This window comes from Carlito syrichta, unplaced genomic scaffold, assembly GCF_000164805.1.
Source record: "Carlito syrichta isolate Samal-C Ts95f unplaced genomic scaffold, Tarsius_syrichta-2.0.1 Scaffold277815, whole genome shotgun sequence".
Lineage (NCBI taxonomy): Eukaryota > Metazoa > Chordata > Mammalia > Primates > Tarsiidae > Carlito > Carlito syrichta.
This window is the reverse complement of record NW_007221911.1, coordinates 126734-142278: the sequence shown is the minus strand read 5'-3', so window position 1 is coordinate 142278 and position 15545 is coordinate 126734. Positions and strand designations below refer to the sequence as shown.

The 15545-nt window shown below is 40.0% G+C and overlaps 1 protein-coding gene across 2 annotated transcripts in view; it reads right to left on the bottom strand.

The window, feature by feature from the left end:
• The window catches only part of ASTN1 (astrotactin 1), a 318270-nt gene that overhangs the window by 282649 nt on the left and 20076 nt on the right, over positions 1–15545 (bottom strand). The window lies entirely within an intron of this gene.

The window sequence follows — 15545 nt, the reverse complement described above, 5'->3', positions numbered from 1 at the left end:
ACAACAGCTTGTGATAATGGCAATATGATAGGGGAGGTGCCATGGCACCCATCTAGTGCAGATACTCTTAAATTTTTTTCTTGGATTTCTTCTTTTCTAATGATTTTTAGGGCCAGAAAAATAGTATGTGTCACCTCCCCACTTAGACCCATATTGCTGCAGGTCACCGGACAGTGCCGTCATTTGCATTGAATTCCTGAGCCTGGCAGCTAGCTTTCGACACCCACCAGAGTTAGCCTGGGTGAGAGCCACACCCTTCAGGTAACGCTCTAAAACCCCAAGATGCAGCTCATTAGGGACTCTAGCTTGTTAAGGCCCATCACACACTGTCAAGGGTAATTAAATCAGGGATTAGTGTCACCTAGAGAGTTTGGCATGAGCCTGGTCCACGTTAAAGTGTTTGACACTGAATGGCAGAGGCAGACAAGGTTACCATTAGCTCCTGGCACAAAGCATCCTCTCTGAGGTTCGCAGGGGCTGGCTGCTAGGCCTCTTGAGTGGAATAAACCTTATATTTCAGTTTTCCTAAAACATTTTTTTCTGCACTCTGAGATTCGGTTTGCAGTTATTGGATTTTTTAATTAAAAGACGTAACACATTTCAGTCTTCAGATCCTATTAAAAAATATCTTCCCCTCAATTCACCAGAAGCTGTTCTTGTCTGTCCTCCCAGATAAATGGAGCTGCCCAAGTGGTCCTTAGTGCTGTGTTTATTCCCTGTCTGTCCAGGGTACAGTGAAATTGCCTCTTATCCACTTCTGGTGGAACTATACATTAATATGACCTTTCTGGAAAGCCATTTGGTAATATGTTCCAAGAACTTTAAAATGCTAGTACCCTTTTGACTGAGTGTGTAATTGTACTTCTGGGAATCTATCCTAAGAAAATAATCAGAAATACAAAAAGGAGTTTGCTATATCAAAGATGTTCATTGCAGCATTAGGTATAATTTTTAAAAATTGAAAATGTCAGTATTAATCAGTAGAATATTTATGTTAAAATATCATTGTTGATTTTATTCAACAAATACTTACTGAGAGATTATGTTATATCACAAACTCTGACAGACACTGAGAACATAATAGTAAACCCATTTTCTGCCTTCCTAGAGTCTATAAAATTAAGGGTTTTTTTATTTTTATGATATGGGACTTTGTTTATATTAATTCTTTAAATGAAAACCAAGATTTTGAATTATATGTGCAATTATATTTTAAGTAGGTAAAAACCTAAAAAGAAGGGAATGCACCTATGTGTCAACAAGTTTCTGTCAGTGAGTTTAGTGTTGCCATAAAAGAGTACCTGATACTGAGTGGTTTATAAAGAAAGGAAATGTATTTGGCTCATGATTGTGGTGGCTGGAAAATTCAAGATTGGACATCTGCATCTGGTGAAGCCCTCAGGCTCTTCCAATTTACTGCAGAGAGCAGAATGCAGAACGGGAGCCACTGGTGAGAAAGAAAGTCAGGGAAGGTGGGGAGTGAGGGTGCCAGGCTCTTTTGATAATCAGCTCTTGTGGGAACTAACAGAGCTAGAACTCACTCGCCTCCCAGGAAAGGCATTAATCTATTCATGAAGAATCTACTCCCATGACCCAAACTCCTCCCACCAGGTTCCACCTCCAAACGTTGTCACATTGGAGAACAAATTTCAACATGAGATTCAGAGGAAACAAACATCCAAACCTTAGCAGATTCCATCTGGTTGGTAAGGTTAACAATAATGCCCCCCCCCTTTATTCTTTCCTATCTTTTCTGGACCAAATACTGTGAACATATGCTCCCTTTATATTTGAAAGAGGTGGGTAAAGTATCGCATTACTAAAAACATGTAAACAAAGAAAAATAACATTCTAATTAATTCTTTTCCCCTGAGTAGGAAATGTGAACTTTATCTTGGTCGAGAAGATTCATTTCTAGGGGTCCCTAACCCCCGGGGCCATGGATAGGTACCAGTCCATGGCCTGTTAGGAACGAGGCTACAGAGCAGAAGGTGAGCGGCAGGCTAGTGGAGCTCCATCTCCTGTCAGAACAGCAGCCGCATTAGATTCTCAGAAGAGTGTGAGCCCTATTGTGAAATGCGCGTGCCAGGGATCTAGAGTGTGCACTCCTTATGAGAACTGAATGTTTGATGATTCCCCACCTACCTTCCACACACATGGAAAAATTATCTTCCACAAAACTGGTCCCTGATGCCAAAAACGTTGACTTAATCACCAAGTAGGATGATTAGGAATTAAACGAAGTCACAAAAGAGGAATGGTGGCAGTCTGCTTTCCTATCCTGTTGGAGGGTGTGGGGAAAGGAATACTCTATGATCCTGGAGCTGAATCTCTGCATTCTCCCTCCTGACCCCAATATCTCCTAAGCCCACTCATCAGGAGTGAAGTACAGGAATGTCAGCGGTAGGGTCTCATTTCTGCATTAAGATAATAATTTCTGCAGGACATCCAAAGTAATAGTCTGGAAGCAGTAGTTTCTAGAATCCCACCAAAGTCTGAGTACAAGACGGAGGATGGCTGGATCCCAGCTGGAACTGGATTCCAACGGCCCTGCTGGAAAAACAGAGCTAATGTAATTTCTCTGCAAGCCACCTAGCATCCTGCCTTGGTATATGTACTAGCACTTGCTTAGCAAACGGCCTGTGTTTAACAGGTGCAAGCGGCTATGATGTCAACAAAGCTGTTCACTGAAGACCTGGAATCACACACATTTGCTGAAGCACATACCAAATAAAATTATAAGTGTTAGTGGATATTCATACTCAGAGTGAGAAAGGGGTAAAAAGATGAGGGAGATGTTCCAGTATTGGTATTCTCTTTCTTCTTGTGACCTAGCTTGGGTCAGATTTTTCAGGAAAAGAGTCCTTTTTGGTTAGTTCATAAAATCACAATAGATCTTCTATTTTGTACTTTATTAGAGTAGCTCTAAAATCACAGAGTTATGGTCATCTAACCTGTTGAAACTTGACTTTATCATATACCGCACCTTAGTTATACAACTAAAGCCCCTATAAAGATGCCTCTAAGCATTGACCTAAATAATAATCAGAATGTAAAGAACTATTGAGCAATGATTATGTGATAGGCACCTTATCAGTTTTAAACTTCCCAAAGGTCAAGAGAAAATCCAGGCTCGGAGCAGTTGAGTCACTGAATAGCAATCACTTGTAGATAGCATTCAAAACAGGGTCTGTCTGGATACAAATCTCAAGCTCTTCTCTTTCCACAGCATTCTGTCTCCTCAAAAAAATTCATTTTTTAAGAGACTGAAACAGTTATCTATCTAAAAACTCATAATTCAAAGTCCCTGTGCCACGTGAGCATGAGTGTCCCAGAATCTCAAACACCTCTTGTTGCCTTTCTCTTCTCTAACTGGTGATAGATCAAGTTAGTCAAAGTGTAATAATGGGACTCTGGGTTGTCTTAATAACACCTGCATATTGAATATTGTCAGAACAAAGACAAAGTCCATTATTTTATAGCCCAGCCAATGTAAAGACCTTCCACTTGAATATCTAACAGTAATTTGAGGTAAGCATTTCTACTTATCCAAAAGGGTGAGAATAGATTCGTTCATATTATTTGGCCCTATAAAAGTTGACTTTAATTTTATTTTTAAGGTGGAGAAAATGAGACACAAGAAGATAACTAATTTGCTACAGATTGCATGCTTGTGACAGCTATAAGAGAGTAAGGAACAGGCTCATTTGCCTTAGTTCATACATTAATTCATTCAGACATTGATTTATTCCACTAACTCATCCTGAGTACCCACTATGCATCAGATGCTAGGGAAACAAAATCATCTCTGCTTGGGACCATGGTGTGACCATAAGCAGCCATCCAGGAAAGGTGTGCTGAAAGAATTTACTGATTGCAGATAACAGTGGCAGAAATGAAGGCACACATTTTGGGATGGGCAATTCTCAATATACTGTGCTAGCACCTACAAAATTCATCATTTCATGTATGCAGCTAGCCTCCATGCTTGCAAGGAGCACTGAGAAGCACAGATCGGTAATAGATTGCAAACACAGGAATGTCATTGCATCAACACTAAATGAGTTACATTTTCATTTCACTGAGTGCCTTCTTGCTTCTGAAACGCAGGCCCCGGAAAGCAGTAGCACCTAACTGACCTCTCCACCACTCATTATCTGCTCCTGCTCCATCGCACGGGTCTAATCAGCTCTTACTGTTCTGATCTTGTTAGAGAACACTGATCTCCCACCCCTGGAATCCTGCCTAATTTACTACAGGGAGCAACCTCACTGGAGTGGAGAATCACAAGGTGTCTGGATTTCTAGACCTGATGTGGGTTCCTTCCCCACCAACCCACAGCAGTGGACTCAGGCAAACACTAAATTGCTACCTTGCACTCTTACTATTATTCACGGGGGAATGAAAGGAGCTATCCTCCTTAATGCCTTAAAGGGATGCAAAGGAGATTTATTGTCTGATGTCTGCAAAAATCCTCAAAGAAAACTCCTGTGAAAAACAATAGGTCTTTATTGCTTAAAGTATTGATTTTTTTCTCCCAAGTTTTAAAAGTGGCTTCACTGGATGCTAATACAGAATGCAAAGAGGAAGTGGTTAAAATGCATACAGGAGGGACAGAAAACTCTAGCAATAATAACCAACCTGTGAGAAGGGGTATAATCATTATTTTCAGATAAGTTTTGAGAAATGCCTTAGGAATTCTCAGGGGGACGTCCACGACTAACCATTTTGGTTAGTTATAACAATGACCTGAAAAAAAGAACAATATGCCAGGGAAGACATTACAGCAGATGAACAATGAGGCGCTCCAAGTGAATGACAGTGCAGGTCTCCTCTCATCTTCCTTACCCTGTCCTCACTGCCCTCCAATGCAATATTAATGAAAGTGCCACCCCCAGAACTCTAAGAGCACTTCTGTGGAAGGGCAGGTGGGTGTGCCTACTGCCACAGGACGTTGCTTTCGCTTTGCTGTCTCGTTTCTCAGCAGCGAGGAATGCCAGTTCCCATTAAGCTCTGTGCAACTCATCACATCAGTGGTGGCCCTGAGCCAACCCCATGAGGGCCAGGATTCATTGCGACCAAGGTTAGAGCTCAGCTCAAAGAGGCACACTCACCATTTGAAGATGGCACCTGCTTGTCCTGCCAGTCTCCCCAACCAGTCCCCAACAATCATGTGCCCACCCAGCCCTGCTTCCCGCATTCCCCAGATTCGTTCTCTGGAGACAGTGGGAAAAGAGTCATGAGCAGTGTGGTCATCGGCATTTAAATGACAGAGCATGGGGGAAATGAAAATCCAGCTTTGGCAGAATTCATGGGGACTACAGCCCACCCTTGTTTTTAAAAAGATAAAGCCAAGGTCCAGCAGCACAAAGTGACTTGTTAAAAATGGCAGCAAGGTGGGGGGATGGGAGCAGAAAGGAGAAAGTGGAGACTGGGCTAGGCCTGGACATCTGGTCACCATGCTCTGTCCATGACTGCCCTAGAGGCAACCAGGCCTCAGTTTCATCATTTGTGAAATATAGGCTTAGACTAAATACCTTTACGATACTTTTAGCTTCAATGTCTCAAAAACTTGTCACTCAAAGTGTGTTCATGAGTAGCATAAACACCGTAGCATGGGACTTGTTAAGAAATGTGACATCTTGGTCCCCACCTCAAAAGTACTTAAAGATGCTACATTTTAACTACATCCGTAGGTGATTCATATGCACATTAAAGTTTTACAAGCATTGTTCTAGAATATTTTATCACAGGTTTATAGAGAATCACTAGCTCTAACTCGAGAATTATAAAATAGAGTAAAACAAATATCAGAGTAGATGACCTTTCTTCCTGAAAAAGGTAGCGCCACTGCCCATTAAAAGGGCCTGACACTGTGCTAAAATTTGTCAGCGTGTTAAATTCCCATCATACCCAAGGTTTTGCTCACTGTTTTTACCCCCAGTAGGTACCCTTATGCCTCACAAGCCATTGCTACAGTACTGTGGCTACTCTCATGTGGAGTATCCCCTTCTGAAGATTCCTTAGCTGGATTGTCTCAGAGTCTTCAGTCTTACGGCATTTGACTAAGTATCCCAATAGAATAATCATAACATGTGTCAGAGCATTATGCAATATGCCATAACTGTGATTTCAGTCAGACCTTCCTAACTATCTTCCTGGATATGCTTGCATAAGGGCACAGGACTAAATTCTGTCACGGGGCCACAGCAGCTCTGTTCATCTACCTAGTGGTTAGTAATGTCTTCTCTTTCTTGTTGCATATCCTTGAGCTGCATGTTATTGACATGGAAATGGACACACTTGATTTCTGCTTTGAAGCAATTAAAAATAGTTTTACTAGGGTTTCCCAACCTCAGGATTATTGACACTTTGGACTTGATAATTCTTTGTTGTGTGGGTTGTTCTGTGCACTGTAAAATGTTTATTGGTATCCTTAGCCTCTACCCACAGAATGCCTGTAGCACCAAATGTCTTAGGCCATTGCCAAATGTTCCTTGAGGGGAGGCGGTGGTGAAATCACCCCAGGTTGAGAACCACTGAATTAGAAACTACTGGTGTGGACAATCAGCAAAGTGTAAAGATGAAGTCTATTAAGATGTGATTCTAAAGAGTCACAACACAATTGCTGAGCAATTATATTGATGGGTGAGATAAACAAAAAGATATCCATAATGTCTGCCTGTCAAAGGGCTTGTGAAGACAAAAGAAAGGATGCAGGGAGATACATAATTCAAAAAGGAGAAACCAAGTCAAATAGGCTACCTCTAATTCCAGCAAACATCTCTTGTTGAAGAGAACAGGTCCTCATCACAGGCTTTTTCTCAGTCATAGACATTATTAACTAAGATAGAAATAATGTAAGAGACAAAGAAAAGAGTTCAAGGATATCAGACAAGAAAGGTTATTACAATATGAAAATGTTACTTTGAAGTATTAATTCCCAGAGGCAGGTCTGCAGTACATAGATTCATAAAATCGACAGCTGGAATGGGCATTAACTTCACCCACTCCAATGCCATCATTATATGCATAATCCAGAGAGGTGAATGCACTTGTTCAAGGTCACAATTACCTAGAGGTTGAGCTGGAACACAAACCTTCAAGGTCTGTGAAGGCATAGGCTTGGCACTAACTGTCTTGGATGTCCAGTATCCAGAGCTAGCTTGGAAAATATTGAGGGCCAATGAAAGCTGTGCTGTCAAACTGAACCTGGGTCTCCTGACTCTTAGCCTGACACTCTACCATGCCACTCTGCCTCTTGTGATCTACAGTGATTTTTATCGTATTGAAAATCTACTAATGAAATGCTAACTAAAATAGCATCTAATGCATTGGAAAGCATAAAGCATGCATTTATGGGTCTTAGAATAGAAAAAGATGAGAACAGAGTTTAGAATGAGATTAAAATATCAATACACAAAGGAGGGAGGAGGTGCTTTCCAGGGTACCAGTGGGGAATCAGGCCCTCCAGAGGTTGGAAGAGGATTATAATAGGGTATCCACTTATCTACCTGCTCCTTTCCAGTCACCAAAACAAGCTCCAGATTCAGAGTCCAGGTCAGCTCTCCCCAGGGGAGTAGGCAGCCCAGCCATCAGGGTAGAGGGGAGACGCCCCTTCTGAGCCAACATATCCTATCACCTTGAAAAGGCTAAATTTGGGTTATGTTAAAGGACAACTGTAAAGTCAGCAGATTTGGACTGTAGAATTTTCCTGCCCTAGAAAATCTCTCTGCTTGCTGATGCTAGAGATCTCTGATCATGAGTCAAAGCTTCTTACTCCACCATAGACATAAAAGGCTTAAGCCATAACTGCTGGTTGGGGTAGTACACTAGCTGAAAGTCATTCACACTCAACTACAATCAGTTCATCAAAAAATATTAATTATATCGGATACTTCAGTTTTTATGGTGGGGCAGAGGGGAAGCCATTCAGAGGGGAAGCCACTAAGCAATCCTAGTTGTTGAGGAGTGATTGAAAAAGGGAGAGCGCAGAAAGAAGAGGCTGCTGACCCAGATATATTTAGAACACTTGGTCATTTTGCTGAGCCAACATGGCTCCACCTTCAACTGGACTGGGACAAATAGCTGTGTCCTGAGGTGGTTTTGTCATGCTAATGCACCCAGACAGCTCTGCTTCACAAGATTTAGAAGAGGTTTTGTGAGTTTGTTTGCACCAAGCTGAGTTTCCTTAGAAAGCTTTCATTAATCAGGATATCACCACACAGAAAAGGAAGGACACTTGGGTGCTACCTGAGTGAAAGCAGAAAAGAGGGTGCAGCCTGGGTATAGTCCAAGAGAGTATCAAGGAAAGGCATTTTCTTGGTGCCAAACACTGTGCCAGCTTCCCTAAAAAATTATTTCCTGCAATCTTGTGAGAAAAAGTACTATCTCTCTCATGCAGACGAGGCAACTGATGTTCAGGAGTTTTGAATAAAACCTGGCATTGTTCATTTAAAATACGTGGCGGATTCTCTGACACCAAAGCCCATGCTCTTTCCACTCCACCATGCAGAAAATTAAGAAAGGAAAAGACAGTTCATTGAAAAGCCCTTTCCGGTGTGAGTCAACAACAGCACTCAGGATTTAGTGAATCTGCACAGGTGAGAACTTACGCATTTATTCTGTAACTATTCATTGAACCTCTACCATGAACATAGCATTGTTCTGAGCTCTAGCAAAGACAAGAGCGCTAACAAAAGACACGCAAGAAGTAGTGCCTCCTATACATGAGCTTACTATCAAGCTGGTAGAAAAAAAAGCAGGGTGAAGAGTTAAGTAATATAAAATAAGGCAAGTCAAGAAACAAGAACGGTAGGACTTTAGAGATGAGGAATATCTGTGTGAGATGGGGCAGATGTGGGAAGCCTTTATCAAAGACAGGGAGTTATTCTGGTCTTTGCAGAATGACTATCATTTCAGGAGGCAGAGAAGGAGAAAAGAGCATTCCAGAAGGAAAGATACGACATGAACCAAATCAGGGTCAATGCATGTAAGTCCTGAACAGAAGCTTAGAGCTTGAGTCATGAAGGGTACTTTGGATGCAGTGATGAAGGTAGTCTTACAAGATCAGAAACATTGTGGGAATGATTGAGAACCTTGAAAATCAAGAAATCTATTAGATGTTAGAAACGAGTCAATTAGAATGATTGAGAACCTTGAAAATTAAGAAGTCTATCAGTGGGTTTTTAGGATACATTCTAATTTAAAGAGTAGAAGACTCAAAGTGGATATAAGTTCAGTGACTTTAACTACAGAGAGCAGCAAAAGGGTATGAACGAGCCAGGAAAACCTTCACTCATCTTTCTTGTTTCTGTTCCAGGGCTCCACCAAGAAAATGTTCCCAAGAGGATGAATCGCAGATCCTTGGTCTGTTCCATATAAATATCCAAAGTACTTTCACTCCTTCCTTTATTAAAGTATGTTTATCACATAGAAAATAAATCACTTTAAGGAAGTTTTGCAGCCAGGCTCGGTGGCTCAGCCTGTGATCCCATGCCTTTGGGAGGCTGAGGTGAGTGGATTGCCTGAGCCCGTGGGTTCGAGACCCACCTGGGCAACTTGGTGAGACCTCATCTCCACAATAAATAAAAAATTAGCCGGGCGTGGTAGCGCGCACCTGTAATTCTGGGTACTCGGAAGGCTGAGGTGGAAGGATAGCCGGAGTCCAGCAGGTCGAGGCTATGGTGGCCGGGAGCGGCCACTGCACTCCAGTCTGGGCGACAGAGTAAGATGCCAACTAAAAACAAATAAATAAATAAATAAAAATAAAAAGGAAGTTTTGCTGTAAAGAGTTGAAAGATGTTTGCACTGGGCATAGAAAGACACTATTTGGAAATAACCCAAATCTCAGTAAGAGTATCCCGCAAACACCACCATTTTGAGCTAAAATTATTAGCTCCAAATAGCCCCAATCAGAAAGAATCTTAAAGGAGTCATATTTAACCATGCAACTGGATGAATGAGTGAATTCTATCATCCTGGTGATATTATAGGAAGTCAAATGCAGTGAATGTGTTTTTGAAAAGAATAAGAGTTACAATAGCTGAAAATGGCTCTGGCAAGAAGCCACCATGGATGGGTAGACGTTGTTATCTTTTAACTACTTTTCATTTTATTGGTATGTACAGTATTTCATAGTCCTGTGTCATCTGAGAATTATCCTACTAATTTAGCCCTGAACCTCCTGGTACAGGGACACCCTGCTCTATAAGTGTTCTATGGATGGATAAATGAATAAAACTATCTTCCAAGCACAATGTGACCCCATTTGCCACTTTATGGGAAACAAAGCTACCCCCCTTTATCTAGCATGTGTCAGCTCATAGGTAAAGACAATTTTGAAAAAAAAATGCCTGAGCACACTATTATCCATGTTTTAATTGTGTATCCTTCATCTATATGCAGATTCACTGGGTATCCATCTTTATGTTAGCTAATTGCAATTTACAACCATTCCTTGCCATCTATTCCCTTTAAAAGTCTCTCATCTAAAGCCAGAGTTGTTCTTTCCATTGAGCAGATAGTAACACCACGATAGAGATATGGCACCATGTCCAGGGTAATGCTAAGGTAAAAAGTGCTAGTAAATCTAGGAGCTCTGAGACCTCACGGTACTCTAGTTAAGAGCAAATGGTTTGGAGTCAGATAGACTGATAGATGAATTGTTTTCACTCACTTTCTTAGCTGTGTGATCTTGAAAAAACTACTTATCTTACAAAGCCTTATTTTCTACATTCATAAAATAGCACTTCCTAGGATGGTTGTGGTGTTTGAGATGACGGAGGGTGAGTACTTAGCAATGGACCTGGCATGCAGTGAATGTTGGAGTTGTGGGGGACCTCCTTTCCCAGGATTCATGCTCCTACACATAAAAAGTCTCTAGGAAGGTAGCATGGCTGGTCTCTCTATCCTTGCACTCCCCATGGGAAGAAGAGAAACTGATCTGATTGATAAACATAGGAAAGGAACTAATCTGGCAGTGTTCTGGCAGTGTTCAGTGCCTTCTATCCCTCTCTGCATTTTAAATCTTCACCCATGAAGAAAGTGCATCTCTGTTGTGCTATCTATGCTATGTTTGGGCTTGCAGTGCCAGCTCTATATCCAAAGAAGCTTGATGTCTGAGGATGTAAGTTTAGTTTAAAAGAACGTAGAGCAAACCTTTTGATTTGTCTGAGCCATGTCTCAGAGTTTTATTGTAACAGGGGTGGTATTTTCATTTCCAAATGCCTGGCTCTTAGTTCTGTCTCTCAGTTTGTTCTGAAGTTAACTAAAAAGGAGAGGTGACATTCATTGGGTTCACTAAACTCCAACAACAAGTACTTCATAAATGGCACCTTGGGGCAAAACCAAAGCAGAGTTATGTCCTGTACTTTCTCACCTGACTGTATGAAATTGCCCAACAGGGTAGTTAGTATCAGTGTTGGTGCTTAGCAAGACACTACAGCAAGAAATTGCCCAACAGGCTAGTTAGTATCAGTGTTGGTGCTTAGCAAGATAAGGTAAGTCCATATGATGTGTAGTAGCTCCCAACTGCCAAATTAGAATGAATAAATGACCCAATTTACTAGATACCCCTCATGCATACATGGGGCAGTATCAGTCTCTACTGGTATTACAACAACCAAAGGGAACTGCATGCATCATTTTACCATGAATCCCAGTTCTAATGGTTATGTAGACATGATCTGATGATGCTTCCCTTTGGTCATATTTATTCTGTACTTATTGTTAATTGAGGTAATAAAAATAATAATCACACATTGCCAGCAAATTTACAAATTCTAGGCAAGGTGGGCCACATGTGGCCCAGTGGTCAAATTGGTGTCATATTTTTTTTTAATCATGCCAGAAGTACCAGTAGTTGTTACGTGATCTGCAAACCCAGGAAATAAAATAAGAGAATAAAAAAATTAACAAACAAACAAAAGCCAATGCAGAAATAGACAATCAAATTAGCTACAGTTCATGCATTTGATATTTAGAAATCAGAATGCTCGTCTTGTTAGTCTAGAGCACTCCAGGACTTGGAAAAAGTACTTCAAAATACCAGACGAGGTGGAGTGGTCTGGAAAGACAGGTGAATAGCAGCAAGAAAAGCACAGAAGATTGTCAAGTGGCAGTTTTCAATCCAAAGGAATGCATCAGTCCTTTATATATCACTGTTACTCTTCATATTAAAAAATTTATATGAAAAAGTGAAAGGAAGATAATCTGAAAGTCAGTGGGACTGAATCTACTTTCACTGGGAGAAGTTCCAGTTTAAAAAAATAATAATTCCAAAACCATAACCTGTACCAAAAACCATTTTTGCTCTTCTGGAAGTCATTATTTAATCTAGCAAGTTTCTGATTTCTGTAAGGACAACAACATTGGGGAAAACCTTAATCCTATACCTCAGACATCAAAAAGGATGAGTTTCAAGAGCCGCAAATTATTTAAAGTGACTTTGACTCTTGAGGGAGGAAGAAACGCTGAACTTCAGAAGGCAGATGCGGTCAGCAAAATCTCTTCCAGGTTAAGGCAGGAGTCCTTTGAGCTGCTTGCACACCCCTCATGGCTATCTAAACTCCTCAAATAGTCACCCTGCTCCAGAGTTGTTAGTAATCATCTCTGCACAGAACGTAGGAGGACGTAAAACTGCCAGGCAGCAGCATGATTTACATGGTGACCTGAAGATGAAAGCAGTTTTTGCATTTATATTGGGGAAAACCCATTAACTGGATAATTTACATTTCCCTCTCAAATCTCCCTCTAGTGTGAACATTTCCAAGTTGTTGTCAATGCCCAGTCTTCAGAAGAACATTAACTTCCATCATCACCACTATAATCATCAATCTATATTGTAATGTGAGAATTACAGGGAAGTCAGATTTGCTAAGGCCACACGCAAGGACTTTATTCTAGGCTTGACCATCCTCAGTCTACCTGATAGAGAATGCAAATCACTCAGAAGTAGCCAATGCAGAAATAGACAACCTGGAGAGGGCCAACCTGGGAGGCCATTGTCCTGGGAGCATCTACCACAGTAGTAAGAGAAAGGAAGTCAATTCTTAAAAATCCCCAAATCAAGTATTTACTTGGACAGAGATCCCCAAATGTCAGTCATTTAAGTCACACTTTCATAATTTAATATTGCCATGCCCATGTACACCTGAAATTTTAGTCAGTTTTATGTTTTCCAATTAAAACTTACTTTAAATCAACTTCTTGCTTAATCTAAATCTTAGTGATAAAACCAATGAAATTATAGGTTTCATATGCCTACTATTTTTACAGTACATATATTTTATAATATATGTTTAAATATTATATTTTTAAAATTTTAGCCCAAGGACTACTTAAAAATATTCTCATACCACTGCTAATTTCTTAGCTTTGATCATCATACTACAGTTAGGCAAGATGAAAATTAGGAGAAGCTGGGTGAAAGGTACATGGGAATTGTATTATTTTTGCAACTTTTCTGGAAGCCCAACATTATTTAAAAATAATAAATCACCACTTACAGGGAAATGCTGACATTGAACAAGTTTCCACAGATAAGCAAAATACTATTTCTTAGCCTCTAGGTTAATACATGTTTCCATGGGCTCTAACTTATGTGAATGATGTTGTGAGAAACTCTGAGACATGATCTCTATGCTCAAACTCTTCCAAGTGGCTCTAGAACAACAACCAACCTCTCTTCTTTAAAATCAAGACCCCTGGGAAAAATGCCAAAGTTGCTTTAAATGTCATAGTCTTTCAATAGGCTTCCCCTGTGACCTTTAAGTAACCATAGCAATGTGCCTTCTAGGTTCACTATATGTCCAAAATCCTGAAGAAAGTGGCAAAAGAAAAGCACCTCTGAAAGTCCCTTTAGTTCCATAACTCTGAGATTCTCAACCAACCACTATTCCTTACAACCCACAGAAATTTCCCGTATGGCTGAAGGGATTGGGGGCAAAACACAGCAAATTTAACCAGGTGAGATCATTGTGTGTGTATAAAGGTCAACCTTCAGAAACAATGACCTATTATTGGCTATTTTATTTTTTTCCACTAATTCCTTTCATTCTGCCATATACATCTTAGGCATAACCTCCTTCTGCCCACCATAGGAACTACAGTGTGCTTATTATAATTCTGTCCTGAGAATAGAATGAGGAGACCAGGAACCCTTACTCATTCTATTTGTTCATGGAGTACCGAGTATTAACTATGCATCAGCACTGGGCTCACAAGCATGCAAACTAATATGTTACTCTGTGGAAAGTGTTGTAATAAAGATGTAAACCAAGTGCTACAACATTCACAGAAAGACATTAATTATCCCTGGACTATCAGGGTCAGTTTCCAGCTGAGATGCCATGCGAGCTAGATCAGCAGTTCTCAAACTTCTTGGCCTCAGAAACGCCTTTGCTTCTAAAAATTATTATTTATTTATTTTTAGAGACAAGTTCTTGCTATGTTGCCCTGACTGGACTTGAACTCTTGGGCTCAAGCTATCCTCCTGCCTCAGCCTCCTGAGTAGGTGGGACTACAAGCACATGCCACAGTACCCAGCTATTTAAATGACTGAGAACCACAAAGACCTTTTATTTATGTGAGCTATTTCCACCAATAATTACTATATTGAAGCCAGAACTTTATAACAACAAAGAATCCACTATATATCAACATAATTCATATAATTTATTTTTTTAAAAACCTCTATTTTCCAAAACAGTGAGAAGATTAACAGTGTCTAATAGTTTTTGTGTATCTTTTAGAATACCAGCTTAACAGAAGACAGCTGAATTCTCATCTTTGCTTCTTCAGCAAATACACAGCACCATGTTATTTTGGTTGAGATAGATGAAGAAAATCTGGCTTTACACAGATATGAAGTTATAAAAGGGAGCAATATTTCAGTAACCACCTCAGATAATTGTGTATATTGTTTGATACTATGCCAAAACTCAACAAGGATTAATTTCTTAAAGGTGACTGGCAATGTGAAATAGAAAACATTAAATATTTTGTATGTTCTTTATTAAAATCACTGCCCATGTTGAAATTTGAATTTTTCCTTTTTTTTCACATGCACAGTTCTGAAACATCGTGTATTGGTCACTTAGAAAGTACTAGTTCATGGAGTTATATGTCACCCAAATGTTGGCACATTTCATTACACAATTTCAAAAACTCTCACTAATTGATAGCATTATTGATTTCATCAGAAAAGTCTTCAGGTATTGAAAAGCTGTCAAGTTCACTGTGACATTTACAAATTTTTATACTATTCTAATTTTTCTCTTGAAAACTTTAATTTTATCATTGGCAACAACTTTGGTCAGTTGTTTTCCAACATCACTTTATTCATTTTTCAAGAAAATTTCAGCTAAATACTCAAGGCTGAATAATTATAGTTAGCTTATCAATTATTCTTTTTTTTCTTAATGTAATGACTGTCATAATCAGCTTATTACACAGATTAATCATTCTTGAAAATACAGGATCCAGAGGAGCAACTGGGTCTTTTTTTTTTTTTTTTTTGAGTTGGCATCTCACTCAGTCACCCG